The sequence below is a fragment of the Camelus dromedarius genome, chromosome 6 (assembly GCF_036321535.1).
Source record: "Camelus dromedarius isolate mCamDro1 chromosome 6, mCamDro1.pat, whole genome shotgun sequence".
In the NCBI taxonomy this organism is placed as follows: domain Eukaryota; kingdom Metazoa; phylum Chordata; class Mammalia; order Artiodactyla; family Camelidae; genus Camelus; species Camelus dromedarius.
In genome coordinates this window covers 54,536,474-54,558,422 of record NC_087441.1, presented here as the reverse complement: position 1 = coordinate 54,558,422, position 21,949 = coordinate 54,536,474, and the positions used below count along the sequence as shown (strand labels likewise).

At 33.8% G+C, this 21,949-nt stretch overlaps 1 protein-coding gene across 1 annotated transcript in view; it reads left to right on the top strand.

Moving 5' to 3' along the window:
* Nucleotides 1-21,949, top strand: part of FUT9 (fucosyltransferase 9) — a 161,951-nt gene that overhangs the window by 83,761 nt on the left and 56,241 nt on the right. Inside the window, exon 2 of the mRNA XM_064486841.1 lies at nucleotides 371-457. The gene's annotated coding sequence lies outside the window, so the exon portion shown is untranslated. The remainder of the gene's footprint in view (nucleotides 1-370; nucleotides 458-21,949) is intronic.

Genomic DNA, 21,949 nt, shown 5'->3' with positions numbered 1-21,949 from the left:
ATGCCATTACACACTTAATAGTCTAAAGTATAGTGTAAACATAACTTTTGTATGCACTGGGAAGCCAAAAAATTTTCGTGATTCACTCTATTGAAACCTTCACTTTATTACAGAGGTCCAGAGCATAACTGGCAATTTCTCTGAGGTCTGCCTGTATATTGAAATGACTTATACAATTCAATAACATTTTCCTAAAAAATTAAAAGAAATCATAAATTAATGTAAGAAAAGGACACAATAATACATAAAGATCTATGTTTGTAAGATATGATTTCCTTTTGTTTTCTTTTCGTTATTTAGTGACATATATAGTGCACCCAGCACATTTAACTAACATACTTTTTTTTTTTCTCTCTCTCTATCCCATCAGGTTTAGAATGTAATAATTCAAGAATTTTATAATACCGTGGAATAGCTCAACAACTGTCTATGCTTCCCGTGATATGTTCTCTATATTGTAAGTATATATTTACTTTCCCAAGCTGGCTTGATTGTGAGAGAAATTGTTCAATTAGAACTTATAAGTAACACATATTGTTACTAAAATTCTAAAATTGTTACTAAAATAAACTAAAATTCATCCAAAGAACAGAATCGTTTTAGAATTTCATCTTATATGAAGAGATGTTCTGTGAATTTAGATTTAACATTGTATCAAAGCTAAAGCTTAATATGGTTACATCATGGTAAAATAAAATGCCCATGATGCTTAGTTTTATTTTTTATAAATATTATACTTAATATCCTTAAGATTTCTATACTATTCTTTATTTTTCTCAAAAAAACTTTGAATGTTGTACCTTGGAATTTTATGCTAAGGTATTAAAATTTCTTGAAATGTCTTTCTAAAAGTATAATGTGTAATATCATTTCAAATTCAGGGCAACTTCTTTCTTTATTAGTTATCTTGGAAAACTGGTTTTAGTTTTGGGAAGATAATACCTCTACCACTAAATCATCTATCTGTATCTGTCTTTGTGAGCGCACAATTTCATTAATAAGCTAAACAAAGAGAAGAAAAATCACCTTTGCTTAGTAAGGAAACCTCTAACTATAATTTCACATTGCCGAAAAGTAAGGAGCAGAGTGAAAGGCTGGGGTTCTGTGCTTTGTTTTTGAGTTAAGAAGTACTAAGCAGAACGTACTAACTCATGGCAGTGGGAAGGAAGGGAGGCAGCCCAACCCCTTTTCCTCAGGAGAAAGTGAGCCGTGAACTGGAGACCCTCAGTAACTTGGAAGTATTCCCCAAGTTTACAGCATGTTTAGGGCATCAGGAGATGCTGTTCCTTCACAGCACCTGATGCTGCCTACAACACCCACCTTATACTCTCCATTCTTCCAGCCTTTTTCCTTGCCGATGCCCCTGAGGATATGAAATCCATCACAAGTGACTTGGAACTTGGAGAGCCTTGATCCTTCTCCAGGAAGGCAGGAGAGTGAGGGTGTCTGATTATTTCATGGGAGTTGGCAGTAGTGGTGGACAGGTTATTAGCGTGCCATTTCAGAACACTGAATGCTTTTGGACATGAAATATAATTTAATATACAATATGTGGTTCTAAAGCAGGGCTGTCTAAAGAAAATATAAAGTGAGGCACATGTGTAATTTAATTTTTCTTGCAGCTACATTTTCAAAAGTAAAAGAAGCTGGTAATATGCTGAGTTTTAATAATATATTTTATTTAACTTTATATATTCAAAAAACATTTTAACGTGATCAATGTAAAAATATTAATGAGACTTTTTACATCTTTTTCATATTAAGTCTTTAAAATCCAGTGTGTACTTATAGCACGTCTCAATTTGGATACTAAATTTTTACTGATACATTTCACCTGTATTTAGATTTCATAAAATTTGCAGTTGAAAAAACAGATTCACAAAACCAAGTTTTCCCATACATACTTGAAAATAACTAAATTGAGTATCATCTTTTAATTTTAAATTCATCAGAATTAAGTCGAAACCTCAGTCACACCAGTCACATTTCTAGTACTCAACCATCCCATGTGGATAGCAGCTACATGATTGGACAATTGTCTTTCCGAGGACTATTGATACAATGCTATAATTCTGCTACCTAATGGATTTTGTAGGCCAATCTCAGCACACCAAAGGAGCATATTACTTTTAAAATTTTAACGAGAAAAAAATGTCAAATCCTACACCTCTGACTTAAAATGAAATTATGTAGAATCACCTATTTATGAGAAATTATGAATAAGAAAATATAGCAGGTCTAAACGCTCAAGCTGTAATACCTTGGAATTTGTTTGTTTTATTTGCTTCAGTGTGTATGCTCTTTTGTCACTAAAGGAATTAGCTGATCACAACCCTTCCTATTACAATGATTGAATCAAAAGCCAAAAAATAAAATTTTTAGAAATGGCTTTCTGAAAGACACTGTTAAAAGGATGAAAATATAAGCCTCAGACTTGTAAATCACATATCTGGTAAAGGATTTGTATCTAGAATATATAAAAAGCCCTCCCTTAAAACCTAATTTTGAAAAAATCCAACAACCCAATTTAAAAATTGGTAGTGGATCTGAACTTCACCAAAGAAGATATATGTTTGGTTAATAAGTATGTGGGAAAATGTTCAACATGTTTAGTCATTAGGGAGAGACATTTTAAGACCACAATGAGATACCAACAGAAACCTTTCAAAATGGATATATTTTTTAAAAATCTGACAATAGCGACTGCTGATGAGCATGCAGAACCACAAAAATGTTAAATTATTGATGAAGGAAATTCAAAATGGCACCGCTACTTTGGAAAACTGTTTGTCAGTTTCTTATAAAATTAAACATATACTTACCATGTGACCCAGCATTCTCACTCTTAGGTATTTCCCCAAGTGAATTTAAGACTTAAATTACATGAAAACCTATGTATAATTTTTTACAACAATTTTATCTATAATTGTCAAAATGTCAAAATAATAAAATATCCTTCAACTGGTTAGAATGAGCAAACCCTAGTGTATCTATGCAATAGAACAGTACTAAACTACACAAAGGAAAAAATTTTTGATTCATGCACTATCATGAATGAATCTTAAATGAGTTTTGCTAAGTGAAAGAAGAGAGACCCACATGACTAAATATTTTCTGGTTCTGTATGTATGAAATTCTAGAAAAGGCAAAATATAGAGGCAGGAAACAGATCAGTGGTTTAGAAATGCAGGGAGACTGACCACAAAGTGGATAGGGTGAGGGCATTTTGAGGGTGATGGAACTGTTCTGTGTGGTACTGCTTTGCTGGACAAATGACTGTGCACTCATCAAAACCCACAGAAATGTACAACACAGAGTGAGCTACATAGTATGCTAATTAAAAATAAGGAAACAAATAGGATGCTGGAATATCCCAAGGTAGAGTAGACTGTGACAAATGAAACTAACCAAATTACAAATGGAAGACATAACTTCACTGAAGGCCATGGGAGAAATGAATCTACCCTAAGTAACTTTGAGAAACGATGTTTTGGCAAAGGCTAAAAAGAATAATGCTATAGAGAAAAATAACCATCATGGACAGACTCTATTTGATAATTATTTTCCCTCACAGGAGTACAGGTGAATTCTGAGACTACTTTGCATGTATACTAAGGTGGAACACATAGGTAAATAAATTGTTGACAGTGGAAGCTAGGTTTCTTATTGTCACATAAGCAAGGGGAGGTAGCTAAAATTAACCTTGTAGTGCTAGATTAGAGACAGTGAGATCAATGTGAACTCATTTTTATTTTAATATACATACAGATGGATACAAAAGCAAATATAGGTATGTGTGTATACGTGGTATATATACACAACATTTATTAGCTTTACTTATGAAAAGATTCTAGAAGTAGTAACACCAGTAGCAATGAGTACACCTCATGCCCAGATTTTAGTTTAAATACCATTCTCCAATAAAAAAAGGAACCAGGACCCTCAGGAAAAATGGCTGATTCTAGCGTGAGGACTAGAAGATTACAAGATGAACTTGAAGCACTTTGAAGTGGCAGAAATTGAAATAGTGGCCAAAAATTATCGAGGCATATCACAAGAACACAGGAGCCAACCAGAAAGAGATTCCAGTGACCGAACTTCAAGCAACGAAATAAAAATCCTATTAGATGATAACCTCAGGGATAAAATAGATATTGATGATCCACACTGATATAAGTACATGATTGAATAGATAAATAAATGAGAGAAGAAAAAATCTTCCTTACAGAAAAATTTCAGTTCACCCACCTCACAGGAACTGAAGCTTAATTCCTCTCCCCTTGAGGGTGGGCTAGACTTCGTTACTCGGAGTATGCAAATGGGGAAGAAAGGTAACTTTTCCGTGGGGAAACGTAGCCACCTTTATTGAGTGATCAATGTTATCATCTCCAAGATGAGTCATGTTGACACCCTGGTATTATATGAGAATACTTTACTTCTCTGATATTCTTCCCCCAAACTAATCTTGAGGGAAAAAATGGAACAAAGAAGGACAGACTACAAAATGCCTCACACTACTCTTCAAAAGTCTCAAGATCATGAAAGGAACTACTGAGAAACACAGCAAGGAGATATGAGACATTATGACTTAATGCAATATGGTCTCCTGGATGTGATCTTGAAACAGGAAATGGGCATTAATGGGAAACTGGTGAAATCCAAATAAAGCCTGTAGTTTAGTTAATATTATTGTACCAGTGTTCTTAGTTTTGACAACTGCACCGTGGTTATGTTAACAGTGAAGGGAACTCTCTGGGTATCCTTGCAACTTCTCTGTAAATAGTAAATTACTATAAAATGAAGAAATCTTTCAAATGAATTATAATACTTGGTTGCCAATAAATCAACTTTTAGAAAGAGACCTCTTATATGTAATCTTATCCTTTCCACCCCAGGATAGCTCCATTTTGCTTTTTTTTTTTTTTTCTATTTACTCTAAGTCATTAAGAAACTCTGCTCTTTAAATGCCATAAAAAATGTTCATCATGACTTAAAATTTGAGAATTATTAGATCTCTTAACGTGTATTTACATTTTTAACAATTCATACTGTTTGAAATCCAAAATTATGATTCAGTTTTCATTCTTTTATGGCCATTTGGTTCCATATCCTTGGTAATACTGTCTTGCTGATCATATCAGCAACAGTTTTTATTACATAAAGCTCTGTGTGTTCAGATCGATACCAAAGAAACCAATAAATGGCCAAAATAACTCCAATGCCTTGTTAAAATTAGGACCATTAAGGACGTGTGTACTTCATCTAACACAATAATAATATTACATCATAAGGCTCAAATTCCTTTACACTTTTTTAAGAGTTTAAAGATTTCTTTATACACATCCTTAGAGTAAGCAGGTAAAGTAGGAAATTCAAGTCACATTCCTTCTTTACAAATAAGAGAATAAGTCTCCAAGAGGTTAAGTGCTTTGCCTAGAGGCAGGCAGTTTGTAAGGACTGAGTGTCTACATAGAATACACCTTGCTTAACTTAACCCTTTGGCTTTTGTAAAGTCCGCATTGTATGGAAATATCCTTACTGGTTAAAGTCTGTTCTTGTTTCTCTTACCTTCCAGAGATGACCAAGCCCTTTTCCTTACTTTAAATGAAATTATAACATTTTATTTCATTAAAAAAAATTAGTCACATGTAAAGCCCAAAATCTTTCTGTTGAACTTTAAAATCTAGGCTACTGGATTAGAAATCACTGTTGCTAAATTATTTGTGTTGTATTAGACACAAGTATGCTTTCACTTTAAGGAAATCTATTATATGAGAATCAAAGAAGTCACAAAATACATAATCTGTGAAGTGATTTTGTTTTATTATAAAATGATTGTCTCACAAAAGCACTTATCATGTATTTTCTTAGATAACAATCTTCTCTGGTGCAATTTCATCAGATTTATACATAGTATTTAAGAAAAAATAGATTCATTTTATAAAGCAAAGCATACCTACCCTTGGACAATGTGATCCTTTTCTTCAGTGCTTGCATCACTATGTCTATCTGCTGCAATTTCTCTAAGTGAGAGTGATCTCATAATCCACAGGCAGTTTTAAAGTGGAGAAAATTTATAGCATCCTCTCACTTAATAAATCAAGCTTTCTCCCTATTGCTTTCCAATCACAATGCAGACTTCTAGGGGAACTTACTTTATTAGGTAATTTGAAAATGCTTTATTAGGCTATTTGAAAAGCGTCTTGAATATGAGAGGATGATAAATAATAAAAGAAGATACACCAATAGAAAAACATGGTCTGTACCTTCAAATAATAGTACAGTAGGTACAGAAGACAAACACAAAATCGATTTGCTTCATCTTATGCTTCAATTTCATTTTGTTGTCAGTAGATGTAACTGGTATCCAGGTTCTTGTCACATCCCAGCAAGAATTCAGAGACAAGACACAGAGGTTAAGGAAGTAAAGTGAGGATTTATTAAGGGATGGATAGTACACTTTCAAGGGGAGAGCAAGCAGGCTCAGGTGAGCAGCTGCCCTGAGTTTTCTTTGGCAAGATGATTACACAGATTGTAAAAATGAATGGGCGGAATATTTATTAGGGACGGAAGGATTTGGGATCGTAGTCCCTAATTTTCATCCCAACTCCACCTCCCAGATTAGAGGAGGGATTTTTGTTCTTATTTAGTCTGGATTAGAAGTGTCATGGCGTCGGTGTATGATGGGTACTTCTAATCTGCAAAGCTAGTTTTACTGAAATGAGACCGCAAAATATTACACTTGATGCTGAAGATTCCTGCCTTTTCCCACCTTTGGAGGCTGCTGGTCACCTCAAAAGGTGTGAACACTTATCAGCCCAGAGGTTCCCGCTTTTCTTTCTCTTTCCAGGGATCCCTGGTGCTTACAGGATGTATGCTTTCCTGTATTTGGCCCATGCTCCTCCTTTCTGCCCAATTCCTGCCATTTGGCCCGCCTCCCTCTTTCTCTGCTCATATCTAGCTATCTTCCTGCTCTAACAATTTGATAAGCGTTACAATGTATAAATATGCATTGAAAAAGAGATCCCCAAATCTACCTCTCTACCATATTTGAATGCTAAGAGTTCTCACTATTTTCTTTCTTCTAATCTAAACCCCTTTTACCATAGTAAAAGCTGTTTCATTTTTGTTTGGGTTTTTTTTGTTGTTGTTGTTCAAGATATTATTCAGAAGAGTTCCTTCCTATAAGACCCGTCTCTTTTTGTGCTAAGCCTTCCTCCTGTATTACCTGATGAATAACAGATACTTCAAAACATTTGTGGTATTGAATTTCTAAATAAAATGCCATTGAGCTCATTTCTGAGTTAAGGAAACTAGGCTTAAGAGTTTAGGTAATTAGGAGTAATTACGGTAGTAAGGGTGAGGCCAGAAGTGTGAGAGCCTCCAGGCTCCCAGTGTGCAATGGGACTATTCTGTATGCAGTAGGTATCTCAAATCCTGGATGGATGTGAAGACAGACGACCTGTTCTGATGGTATAGCTTCTGAATATCTTCCATATCATAGAAAATGTTTTATCCAAATATGGAAAATGTGTTTATTTGAAGAAATCGAGAAACACATTTGTTGATAGAGAATCCTATGGAACTTGGATAATTTGGGAGAAAATTGAGGATACAGTACTTTTACCCTCTGTGCCCAGGAGAACTTACTGTTTATTTTGGTTACCCCAAAAATAGCACTTTATTTTTACCTTGATAGTAGCGTCAAAATCAACACCAATAGAAGACTGTTCCTATGATAATGGCTACTTTACATTCTCTTCTGTTCTTATTCCTTAATGATGTATCTTTATTTTGAATGTGCAGATATAAGCAGCCCTAAGTGTATGTTTCAAATAATATGCTCAGGGGAAAAAAACCAGTTGACAAAGATCTCTGGAAAATCTGAATTTATTAGGTTCAAATTGGTCTTAAATTTTTATTTTTAGAGACTGTGATATCCCTGTAGTTAACATTATAAAGAAACAAGAAAACACTTCACTGTGAACCAGCTCCTCTAGGAAAAACACTGTGATGTGAATATTTATGTTATTAGGTATTTAGAATAAGTCGAAGCAGATAAACATTTCCTAAACTTTTATTTAAAATCGTGCATGTTAGCCCTGTGGAATTTCTAACCTTATAAAACAATGATTATTCTGTAGATTTTTGAAGTTTAATTTTAATTATTTTTAACTATTTCTGTTCTAGTTCTCTTTCCTTTTCATTTTATGCTCCTATTAATTAATTAGTCTCCCCTTTCACTTTTTTATGTCCCACCACCGCTTCTTTTTTTATTGAAGTATAGTTGATTTACAATATTGTATTAGTTTCAGGTGTACAACAGAGTGATTCTGTATTCTTGTAGATTATACTCCATTATAGATTATTACAAGATAATGCAAGATAATTCCCTGTGCTATATAGTTTATCCTTGTTGCTTATCTGTTTTATACATAGTAGTTTATATCTGTTATCCCCATATCCCTAATTTGTCCTTTCCCTTTTGCCTCTCCCCTTTGGTAACCACAAGTTTGTTTTCTATATTTGCCACCACTTCTTTTTAATTTATATTATTTTTGTACTCAAAACACTGTAGGACATTAATTAAATTTAAATTAATGTCATTTAAACCCAAAGAATGAATATAGCAATTTCTTCATTCTTATGTTTGGAATTTCATAGTCTATCTCAAAATAAATCTCTGTATTGCTAAAGGGTGGGGTCTGGCATATGCCCCTCCTCCGGTGTTATGAATACACAATATCATATCTTTATTGTGCTCAGAGTCGAGACTGAAGATGGAAAACTGTCTCACATCATAAAGTGAAGGGAACTTATCCGTAAATCTTCAGGGAGGAGAAAATGAGTGATGTGCTGGGTAGCCAGAAGAATTTTAGGAAAGTAGTTGTCTGTGTTCAACACTAACTTGTGTGCTTTGCTGTGATAAAACACGTCTTCATCTAAAACTTCAGAAATTCCTGCCAACTATGTCTTAACTGAGAGTTTCAGGGGAAATCAAGAGATCAGGTTCCGTAGTCAAAGCAATCAGAGGGGAGGGAACATTTATGGTTAAGACATGACTGGAATTAGGAAATCTCCAGTGTAAAAATTCAGAGCACTATGTAATCAGGAGTTCATTAGACCTTTGGAATTCTCAGAAATCTTTTGGGACATTGGAATTTTTACAGAGCATGGAATAATTGACCGGAAACCTCAAATACAGAGACTACTATTTACTTGTGTTATTACTCAAACATTAAAGCAATATTCAAAAACTCATAAACATGTATTTTAATCAGAATCCAACCACCCCAGAAATTCACATAGTTTTTTGTTTTCTTTCATTTATAATCTACAGGCACATGCAATTTTACATAGTATAATTATAATTGTATGTTTTGATTTTGTACTCAATGCCAAGTCATAAACATTTTAACATATTTAACTCTTATCTTAGATATTTGAGTGTTGTCAGGTTTTACATATATAAACAACACTTCAGTTTAAATACCCATATTTATCAAACATTTTTGTCCTTATTTTGGATCTTTTTCCCTTGCAGAGGAATTAGAATTCTGGCTTTAGCGTCAACCTCTAGATATTCAGAGTATACCAGGTATGTGGCTGTGGAAAAGCTTTACATTTCCTAAGCCTTATTTTCATCAAATGAAAAATGGAAATAAAAATAGGATTTATATTGTAGAATTGTTAAAAGATTAAATGCAAAAATATACAATATACAAGATTATGCAGAGTGTCTATTTGGGCAAATTCCTAGAAATTAAACTCGATATCAAGGCAAAGAATATGACTATATATATTCTTTCCAAAACTGTTGCACAAGTTGTTAATTTCCAGAGGATTTAGCTGCCAAAACGATGAAAACTAGACTTTAACATCTTGAACAAAAAACCCACAAAGCTGAATGTATTACTAACTTAAGGAAGGGGGAACCATATTGGTGAGACAGGGACTCTTGGAGCAGAGAAGATTGCTGATATTATACAGTTTGTGGGCAGAGTGGCATTTGGTGATAGGCAGATTTTCAGATTAAAAAATATATTCATATCATTTGTAGAAACATGGTTCCTCAGGTGAGATTGTCACTGATTAATTAACCTTTAGAACTGTGCTCTTTAGAGTGAGTCCTTTTCTGATCAACTGACTTTCAGAATTTAGAATTGTTACTAATGGGTTTGCAAATGCATGTTCACTGAGGTGCATTGCCATTAATTGATTAAGTTTGTGTAAAATCAGTTCTGATGATTTCTAGAATTTTCATTGATTGAGTTAGCAGATTTAAATCCAGTTCTGGTGACTACTTGGCTACCACAACTATAGAGAAGTTAGTCATTTCCTGGGAGTGTAGGAACAGTTTATTCTCAAGTTATATTTCAAATAGCCATATGAAAAAAATGTTCCAGTGGGAAAATGATGGAGAATGACATGAGGGGCTCTTGTAAGGAAGACCAGGAACTAACTAAAAGTTCACTTTTAATGCAATCGTCATCTGGTTGACAAATACTAACTATATCAGCATCACACAGTGAAATAAATGTGGAAAGTTAGTACCCATTGAAAGAAGAGTGGAACTCAGGTAAAAAGCTAAGTACATTTATGTAAATTAATAAAGTTGTCAAAGAACACTTACTTCCTACTTCACTATCAAAAAATCATAAAATTTTACATTTTGGTGAAATCATAAATACCGTCTTTTTATTAAACGTTTCAGTTTATAGAGCTGTTTTTCTCTAAATTTATACTTATCTAGAGTGTCTGATGACATTTGTTGTTTGGTTTTTGGTTTTGTTTTTTGCATCATTTCTCTCTCCTTACCTTTAATATAAATCATGTTCTTACATGCTTGTATTTCATTCTAGAATGGCTTCCAGTCTTCTCCCAGGGAGTTGTCCCTACCAGTTTCAAAATCCTTTTTTGGTTCTCTACCTCCTGAATTTTGTTCTCCTCCTCCACAGTCAACAATTATGAATGTTCCCTCTCTATTTTGTAAATGAAATTCAGTTCTGAAATATTGGCATCTTTTGTTTCTACTTCCTTCCCTTTTATTAATCTGTCATGCATAACTAACTCTTTTCTTTTAGTTAAGCCTTCCAAACAATCTATTATTTCTCTCTCTCTCTCTTTTTTTTTTTTGACAAGTGTGTTAGTAAGATAGGTCCAGGTTAACTCATTGCAGATGATACCTGTTTCTTCCATCTGTCACTCTTCTACAACCCATTCTTGACCATCAACAGAGGACCCATTCCAGCCTGACCTGCTAAAAGGGGCTTGTATTCTAGGATCAGGTAGAATAGCAAATGATTCCATTTCATCCATCTACTGGCTCGTATGACCTTATATCAGGTGAGTAATTTAAGCTCTATGCTTAACTATAAAATATGAATTCTAGTACACAGGAGAGTTATGAAGATGTAATCAAGTTATGTATAGGAAATGCCTAGCACATTCTCTCTATGCAGGAGAAACTACATAAGCAATCTATCTTATTTATGTTTGTTATTATCACTTTCGGAATTGACTTTTTCTCAGAATTGCATAATCAAAGGACCCATGAGACCTAATGTTAAAAGCCCGATGTCTTTGCCTGTCAGGAAGTTAAGCAAGTCAATTGATCTAATTTTACTCATTTGGGAATAGTAGTAATTTCTATCAGTCTCATTGTGAGAAGGATACATTGAAATGAGATAATGATTATAGAAGTACTTGTAATTTTTATAATAACGGTAACTGTTGGCATTTTTTAGTTTGGCATTATCTAAGTGCAAGACACTGTTGGTACTTAGCATATGTGATCTTGATCTTTACAATTATCTACCAGAGAGTTAATATTATTCCTAACATGTTTGTAAGGAAACTGCAGCTCAGAGAGATGAAGTAGTTGGGCCAAAAGGACATAGCTAGGAGGGGACAGAGCTAGAATTGAGGTGCTCTGAACTTCTGTGCCTGTCCTCAGACGCCTGTGCAAGTGCCGTTGTCACAGGTGCATTGTCAGTTTCATTTCACTAAATACGATCCTTGGCCACTGCCTGTACCACGTTCCATGAGTGTGGTCCATAGACGCATAGGTTCATAATTTCAATCTACACTTGAATTCATGTCATTTGCTATTTTAATTAAATATTTGATGTAAGTAAATTTCAGGAAGGCAGAGGCAGTGCCATCTCTGCATTCTTTAATTTTCTTGTAGGGCTGAGAGCACGACAAGGCAGACAATGAAAATTATAAATTGATGATTAAAACTGAAATGAACAACCATCTGTAATAATATTAAATAATTGAGAAAGGAATTTAAATCTAAGGGTCAAGACTTATTAACCTAAATAATAATTCATGAAAAATTGTTTTTATGAAGTTTCAGATTATTATGTAGCCCTGAGAGGTAATAATTTCTCTTTTTAGAAACTACTTTTTCTTTATATAACTGTAAAGAGCTTCTCGAGACAAATTTTAAAAGTAACAGACTCTACATAATCATTAAAAATGTCAGAATAAGAAAACAGATACTATAAACAAATTAAATATTTTTTTAATTTGAAAACTTGGGTGACTATATTTGCAAAAAGATATTAGACAACCACTTAATTTTGTGAAATGTGAAGAGAGTCTACAACTTAATTACCAAAAGAGAAAACAAAATAAAAGCAGCAAATAAAGTATGAATAGTCATTTCATAAAAGAGGAAATAAAAATGACCCACAAAAAAGGGGAATAATGCCCAACCTTCTTAAACAACAAACAGGAAAATGCAGTTTTGTGGTTTCATGGGATATGTTTCATTAGCATAACTTTAAATAGTTCATGACATCCATTGTTATCGAATGTTGGTAGAAATTTGGTTCTAGGTGGAAATGAGGTGAGCCTTTTTGGACATCATCATGGTGGCAATTATAAAATTTAAAAAATGGATATCATTTGACCCAGTAATTCTACTTCTAGTAGTTTATTTATCAAAAACATTTGTACACACCACGAAGAAACCTGCACAAGAGTGTTTGTTGCAAATTTAGAATGACAAAGGCTCAAAAACAATCAAGTTAATAGAGGGAGACTAAAATCCATAATGATATATTCTTACCAATCAACGCTAAGCAACCATTGAAAATAATTTGGTGAATGTATAATGACCGAATAGAGTATCACAGTCAGATTATTCAGCATGAAGAGCAAGTCTTAGAATAACAGGCTCAATTATCTAAAAACTGTATTTGTATATATGTATGTATATATCAGTATACCTGGGCCAATACCAATATATATAAAGTTAGTGAAAAAATTCTAGAAGGATGCATGCCGAACTGAGACAAAGCTGATTATCCATTGGGGAGGAGAGTGGATTGAAAAAGTAGAAAAACAAAATTGGATATTAACTGTTTGTTCCATATATTCCTGAATTAGTTCAATTTTAATAATAAAATATGTTATTATATTACTTGTGTACTTTTTATAAGTCAGTCAGATAGAGATACTACATAGTAAAATGTTTTCAGAGAAAATATATTGGTGAATTATCTGTTAATTAATAATTGGTTGAAATTTTTGAACATTTTGTTAAACAATGAAACCTTTGTTATTATGTGTTTTTTAAAAAATCATACTGGTAGGGCTTAGCTTTGACTGGAATCAAATCTTTTGAGTAAATTAGATATCAATTGGAAAAAGAAAATCAGGACCTCCTCAATAGTTCCACACTGAGGGTTCAGAGAGGTGATGAGAATCTTAATCAGCATGTTTGTTGGAAGGCTGATTTCTTTGTGTTTGAAAAATCATTTTTTTTTAATTTGAAAAAAAGTGAAAGAAATTAAAATTTTATTTTCTCTGCTGTGAGAGAAATTTCTTGTTGTGTACATTTATAAAATATCATAAGAAACTTGACCTGTAGCCACGTGGTTACAGCACTTGTATTAAATAAGATGGAAGAAGAACAAAGGCTTGTGTGAATGCAATGTCTCATTAGAAGAGTGTGGCTGCACCGTTAGTCATATGTCTTCCCCACCATCCACTTGGACCGTCTCAACAACTCAATTTTGGAGTCTCCATGTATGGCTTGAAAAACTTAATAGACCTCTATTCTTTTGTGAAAATACTCTCAAAAAGGCAGAAATGGAGATTTCCTGGATCTTGGACATTAAAGAAATGCTGTAGTTTCACTGCAATTAATGAACCTGAGTCAAATTTTCGATTGTTGCTATGATTATTAATATTCAACCTGTCTTTATATATTCCTCCTAAAAGGATACAGAAATCATTCTTCTTTTTCCCCAGAGGTCATGCACTAAAATATTTTTTCTTCTATATGATTCTAATTGAGCTATTTATACAAGTTTTCAAACTCGGTGTGAGGATAGAACAGGTGTTCATTATCCTTCTGACTCATTCTTAAGCTGTCTCATGTGCAGGGTCAGAGGCAGCCCTCAGCACTTTGTCCTTCTCCCTTGATCGTGCAACCGTGTTGCCTGCTATTCTCCAGCATTTCTGGACTCATTGTTTTAGAAGCTCTTCAAAATTTAATATTTTTTTTTTTTTTTTTTTTTTACCCTTTGTTCAGGGAATCTGGATATCATAGTGGTTATCCCTGCTGGTAAAACTGAGTTAATAATAGTATCAACTTCACTGTGTTGATCTGAGAATTAGGTGAGATGAGGTATATTAATAGAAGCCCGCCACCTGACTTATATGAAGTCCTCAATAAATAACGAGCTGCTGGCGTTGTTTCCCTTCCATGAGTTCCTATTCCCCTTTTATTCTAAAATGTCACTACAAACTTCTATACTTTGCTTCTTTTCCAATTTAAATTTTATGTTGTTTCAATTGCCTACCAACCCCCTGTATAAAGAAAAGTGAAAAAATAAGTGGGTAGAACATACCGTGAATGACTATTTCCCCAAATTTAGCTATCCGGAATTGTGCAAATAATACCTGAAATGGTGGCTTGATTGTCCTCATTTTCCATTCGGCTTTTCTTTCCTTCTTCTGCCATATTTATGTCTGAAGTGGCTGCCAACACTAACCAGTAAAGTTGTGCCGACAGTTGTGGTGATGTGAAACTCCCCAGACACACACACACACACACACACACACACACACACACACACACACACACACACACACACACACACACACACACACACACACACACACACACACACACCCTTTGTTTCAGATCATTGTTGAGCTTAATCATAAATCTTTAACCAAAAGAAGAAATCAGACATTTGCTCCAAATTCCCATCTCTGAGGAAAAAGCTCTATTAAGACAGCTTATTTCTCATTCTACTGCTTCTTGACCTCCAGGGGAGATATGTGGTTGTTTGGTAACCTCAGGCTGCTTCAGGGCACCGCAGCTTCCACACATTCATTCCCTGAATCCCCTGGGAGTCACTCCCACAAATCCCCCAAAGAAATCAAGATTGAGAAAAGGTTTCCTATTAGTTTGCAGATATCACAGAAACCAAGAGAAGTCATCTTTCTCCTTCACCCTATGACACAAAATTTCTCTTCTGTTCCCAAAGAAGTAAACTATTTCTCTAATATATGGAGAGGAATAAGGGGAGGTGATCTAAAATTTCCTAATTGCCTAATGCATGTCAATAAATTACAATAATTATTTTTGACTATCACCATAGTCCTACGAAGAGGATATTATCATTTCCATTTCTCATCTAAACAAGCCTCAGAGAGGTTAAAGATTTGCCTAAGACCCAGCATGAAATGGAGCAGAGGCAAGTGATGCTTTTTATCAATTAATTGTATTTCCTTTCTGCCTCCCTACAAAATCACCAAATTCCCTATAATGCCTTGTGCTTTTCCACCCTAATATTTGCATCACTTAATATTGGAAGAAATATGAAAGTCTTTTGCTTTTTGTGTTATTTTTTGTTACATTTTTTCCTGCAAGCTTAAATAATTTACTTGGGGTGGGAATTCTTTCCCTCTTCATTAAACATTTTTTCAAATACTCAACATCATTCAAGGCAATTAAGCAAAAAACAATGGTTGCAAGATCTTACATGTCGGCTATTTTCCTAATGAACATTTATAAGCTGTTTCTGAAAATGAGCAAAATGTCAGTTCTTCTGCCCCAAATAAAACATGTCCTTCTCTGGTTTCACCTGCACGTTGCAGTCTAGTTATTGTGTGTAGGTGTGCATTCTGCAGCAAAACCATGGTTCACATATTAGAGGAAGATGATTTAGACTGCAGAAAATACATAATATGGGAGAATATCAGTATCTTCAGTATCTTCTCAAAAAAGCCGAAAATTATCCCTGGACTGGTGGATGGAGCTGAATGACAGTTTGGGGTCTTGTCAACACTCCGCTAGACATTTTTGTTGGTCATTTATCCTTAATCAACTTTGTTTTGTTATGCTCTGCTTTTGATGATCTGGACACATTCATTTTTGATGTGAGGAAAAACTTTATAATGTGTTTTGAGATATTTTAATACAATTTGTGCTACAATGTAAGAAACACGCACCAGTCCCGATAAGCTCTCTTAAAAATTTTATGAAACATGATCACCCTGAACAAAGACCTATTTGCAGACTCTTATTCTAAAAATGCAAAGCAAATATGCAAGAAGCATTTAATTCTGTTTGGTTCATTTTTCTTCTTCTTAATATTCTTGCATATTTATGTACCGAATGGATCATTTGTCTGTGTGTGGTGTGTGTGCATATGCTGGGTAATGATATAAAGTTTGTTCCTTACTGTGGGTCATAGTCAAAACTTTAAATGTCATTGCCCACAAAAAATAGCACTGAAAAAGTAAAGCTCTTAAGAAACTTTTCCGAAATCTAGAAGTCAGTCTTTTGCTTTAAATACTGTCTTCACTTCCAACTTTACTTAAATAACTATGAAGGAGTTAAAAGAAGAATACAGGATGAAGTAAAACTCAGAAAAGGAAAACAGTAATGAAATCATTGCAAACACTTGAGTAGTCAGTTGAGCTTTTGTTAAGAATACAAACATATCTTAAAATTCAGTTAATAAATGGTGAAAGCAGATGAGTAGGGTTCAGACCTCAACTCTGCAACTTGCTGACTCAGGAACCCTGAACAGTTACTTAACCACACTAGACCGCACATTCTCATCTATGAAGTGATGATTAAACTACCTCTTGTCTCTTCAGGCGGTTAACAGAATTAAGTTGTGTAATTCATGTACTGAACTTCGTGCCTCACAGGTAATAAATTTTCAACAACTATTAACTGTTACTTCTACATCTCTGCAGGAGGGATTACAAAGTACTAATTTACAGACTGACCATAGGTTGTTTTGTTTTGTTTTACCTGGTTTTGTATGTTTGTATAGTTTACATGCTATTAAAATTATCTGCAAAATTAGCAGTCTCCCAAGTGAAAAATAAATTTTGCTTTTTGATCTTTGAAGAGACGTTATTAATGTGTAAGTTCCCTATGGTCCAATGTGGATAGCAATAGTTTCACTTTGCTTAACTTTTTACTGTAAAAACTTAATAGTTGGACCAAATAGACGTGATTTTCTTACATGATTTCAGACAGAAGTTTTTCATGACTTCTAAATAGAGAAAGCCACAAAAAATGAGATTGGTAAGTTTAAAAAATATATTAAACACAAATTTTGGAGAGCGTTGAAAGAAAAATAGAGATGTGAACAGATAGAAAGAAAATGCATTTTTAAAGTGTAATATTTTTCAGATTATAAAATTAACATATTTGTTATAAAAATGCAGCTAATACAAAAAAATGAAAAGAAAAATGTTAGTATCTTGGTGTATAGGCTTTAAAGGTATTTTATGTCCATATATACAATAGATTTTATATGAGATCATGCCATATATAGAGTTTTATAAGGGGTTTTTTTTGTCTCATTACTACTTCTTAGATGTTTTCTATATCAACACATACAAATCAGTAGCATTGTTTTAAGAACTGTATAGCAGTCTATTCTTTGGATCATGATTTTTAATCAATTACTTATTCAAGAACATTTACCTTATATCTAATATTTAGGGATTGTAAATAATGCTTCTATACTTGAACTTCAAATATTTCTCCTCTAGTTCCCAAATGAGGTTACTAATTATTGAATGACAACTATGTGATAATCACAGTGTTAAGAGCATTTTATAATACAACAAATATATATATAATATGTATATGTATAACATGTTATGTGCTATTAATTACATTAACCCTGAGTCAGATACTAGTATTAACTCCATTTTACCAAATAAGGTAACTGAGGATTAATACAGTTGAATAATTTAATAAAAGTCCTCACAAAGCTAGAATTATAACCAATACAGATTGATTTAAAAAAAAATGTTGTAATCATACACATACTACTTCTCTCTCATAATATGTACATCTTAAATTTTTATTACATGTATTAATTTGTTTCCAGAAAATTTAATTATTTTTGAGGAATAATCTAAATTCTGTTTTGAGGGACAACTAGAATTCGTCTCTAGTCTCCTGTGCATGATCTGTTATGGAACCTCGTGAAATAGCAACATGACACATTCAAATTTCATGGCGTTTGCAAAAAAAGACAAATCACACAATTGCTGAGGAGTTTTTAAAACTAGTTGCAAAGTTAAAACTTATATGGTGCTTGGAAAGAAAGCAGGACAAGTTATTGGCAAAATGACTTTATTGAGTGTCATATAATATGAATGGCAGACAAGATTGAAGAGAAACTCTTACATTTGAGTTTGTTTGCTAGTGGATTGTTTCCTCTGCAGTTACACGAAAGCTCAGATGTGGATAGTATAGTCCATTGTTAGTATATGTATGGTTGATACACATGAGGGACATTTTGTTCACTGAAAATGTATGCTAGTAGAGAAGAGATATTTCTTTAGTCACAGCTTATTATTCTTTTCAAAATACTGTAGCCTCAGACAATATCCTACTGGGTTTAGAAATGAATAAGCACCAGTTATTGTCCCCCAGGGAAGGCTATTAATAAGCAAATACCAGGGGTTGCACCTTAATGCCAATACTTAAACTGCTTTGGGCCAGAGACCAGTTGACCAGCCAATCTAATTAATCCTGACTATGGTTCAACATCAAATAATAATAACAATAATAATGAGCATTGGGAATATAATAAGATTATGGACACCAAGTGCACTGTCTAAAGATATGCTCAGCAAATGGAAAACTCTGGTTTTCCCTTCTGCAGTATGCTGGTTGTTGAAAGGCAAATACTCTTGAAAGGAAGCAGAGGAAACAAACATTTCTTCCCAAGACTAATACTACCATCTCTGTGATTCAACTGACGTCTCAAGCAGCATATCTTAATGATATATTCAGTATCTCGCATAGTCAAAGCCAATTACTCACTGCCAGAACAAGTGACTTTTCTGAGATGAAGATAATAAGGTCTCCTAACGACACCAAAAGAAAATCATACAAAAGACCTGATCACTTATAGATTGACTTTTTTTTGGCTCCTTGGTGATTTTCTCTGTCTCCTATCTTCTTTCTTTATCTCTTTAATCATTTGAGGAATATAAGGATAGGATATCACTGGATATATTTAAAAACCACATCCTCATGCTGCATTATATCATAAAGAAATAATTTCAGAGTAAAATACCACTAAAGCATAAATTAGAAATTCATTTACCCTTGACTTCCTAATAGTTGAATGAGTTGAATCATTTAACCTTTTAGCTTTGAGCATAATATGTTGACTTAATATCTGATGAAGCACAGGAGGCTGGATCTCAATATTCAAAACTATCTAACAGAGCCTCTGAATGCTGGCTGTAAATCTTAATAGATGTAATTGAAAGTTTAGATTTAATACTAAGAAACGGAATGCATTAGAACCTATTTATCCTGAGTCAGAAATAAATAGCACCATCCTTGTCGCAGTTGTGAAATACTGTATTATGTGTTATTATATTTTATCTTTGTATTTTAACAGTGATAACCATTTTACTGTATCTTACACTGGCAATCTTTTTGCCTACTAAGTATCCATTAAGTTGGTTTGCAGATGCTGAAAGATTGATGTCATACTCAGAAATATCTTCTTCATAGCTCTTGTGTGCTGTCCTAATGCTTTTTACATTCAGAAGGGAGCAAATGTTATTATTCCAAAGTGTAAAGAATCAGTTAAGTGTGACAAAGTTGTGCGTAGGGGTTTGGGAACATTTTGAAGTTTTAAAGCAATAGGAGAAAAGAAATAATTGTGGTGGTACTCTCAAACCAAAAGCTATTCTCACATATCACAAATAATCAATTTATAATGAATCGATGCAGACAATTTAGTATGACTTTTAATAATTTATGAGTATAAATTTTCAATATGACTTAAGAACCAGACTTGATCTTTGCAGCATACAGACTACACACTAGAAAAATAGAATAGAGTAGAATATGGAAACTTAAGACAGAGTTTATAAATCTTTGACGTTTACCTTTTCTTATTTTCTGTATGCATCAAGCCAATATTTAGATTCATCGTCATCTTTTTTTTTCTTAACATTTTTTTATTGAGTAATAGTCATTTTACAATGTTGTGTCAAATTCCAGTGTAGAGCACAATTTTTCAGTTATACATGAACATACATATATTCATTGTCACATTTTTTTTTTCGCTGTGAGCTACCACAAGATCTTGTATATATTTCCCTGTGCTATACAGTATAATCTTGTTTATCTATTCTACATTTTGAAATTCCAGTCTGTCCCTTCCCACCCCCCTGCCCCCTTGGCAACCACAAATTTGTATTCTATGAGCCTGTTTCTGTTTTAGATTCATGGTCATCTTAGATTGATCAGCAAATATTTATCAAGAACTTATTAATTCAAGGCACATTCTGAGTAGGGATAGAAACCCTAAGACAGGAGTCCTTTCCTCAGAGAAAGACTTGGTAGTGCGTCTTCCTTTTGCTTATGTCCTAAATTCTTCCTTTCACATATGCTTTCACTGGGGAGAGTACAGAAGTCTTAAAAGTATCCCGTGGTAGTCGGTTTCCTTAACAAACAGACCATGTGTCCCAGGACATGTTTTTTGTCAATTGTATTCCTTAACACAAGCCAATCCCAGATTCCTTTTCATTCTCCAGCATCTGATCAATACCTGTTCATTTAAAATGCAAAGAAGTTCTAATATTCTCCAATCAAAGCAAGAAAGTGTTTAAAAAAAAAAAAAAAAGAATGGCGATCTATCAAAGGTACAAAGAAGCCAGTGAAAGAGTAGTGTATAATGGTGCAAGTTTATCCACAAAATACACACTGTAGTATCACAGTATAACCTAATGTACAAAATGAATATCCATGAATGTATACTTATATGAATAAATGATTAAATAAATAAATGAGGGGAAACAACGTCTCCTGTTTGGAAGAATTTTAAATAATTTATGTAGATGTTTCGCCCTCAAGGAGATAGTGCGTAACTCCTAGCCCTTAGGTGTGAGCTATATGCAATAACCTTCTCCCAAACTTACAGAATGGAGGTGGGGCAAAGGAACTTAATGGTGTTGAAACCTGATAAGCCCTACCTCAGCCAGCTGATAAAGGTTAAGAGCAGTAGTGATAAGTCAGGCTGATAGCATGTACCCTTGGAATGACGTGATGATAAAATGGTACTTTACCCTTTGGTCTTCCTCCCAAAACTCCATAACTTCAGTCTAGCCAGGAGAATAATAGCCAACAATCCAAACTGAGGGATGTTCTGCAAAACAGCAGACCAGTACCCCTCTTCAGGATCATTAAAAATAAAGTCAGAGAAAACTGCCGCAACAAAGAATTGCTTATGGAAACATGATGGCTAAATGCAATGTGGTATCCTGGATGGGCTCTTGGAACAGAAAAGGACATTAGGTAAAAACTAAGGAAATCTGAATAAAGTATAGAGTTTAGTGAATAATGATGTATCAGGATTGGTTCAATAGTTGTGGCGAATGAACCGTAGTAATGTAAGACATTAACGGTATGGGAAAC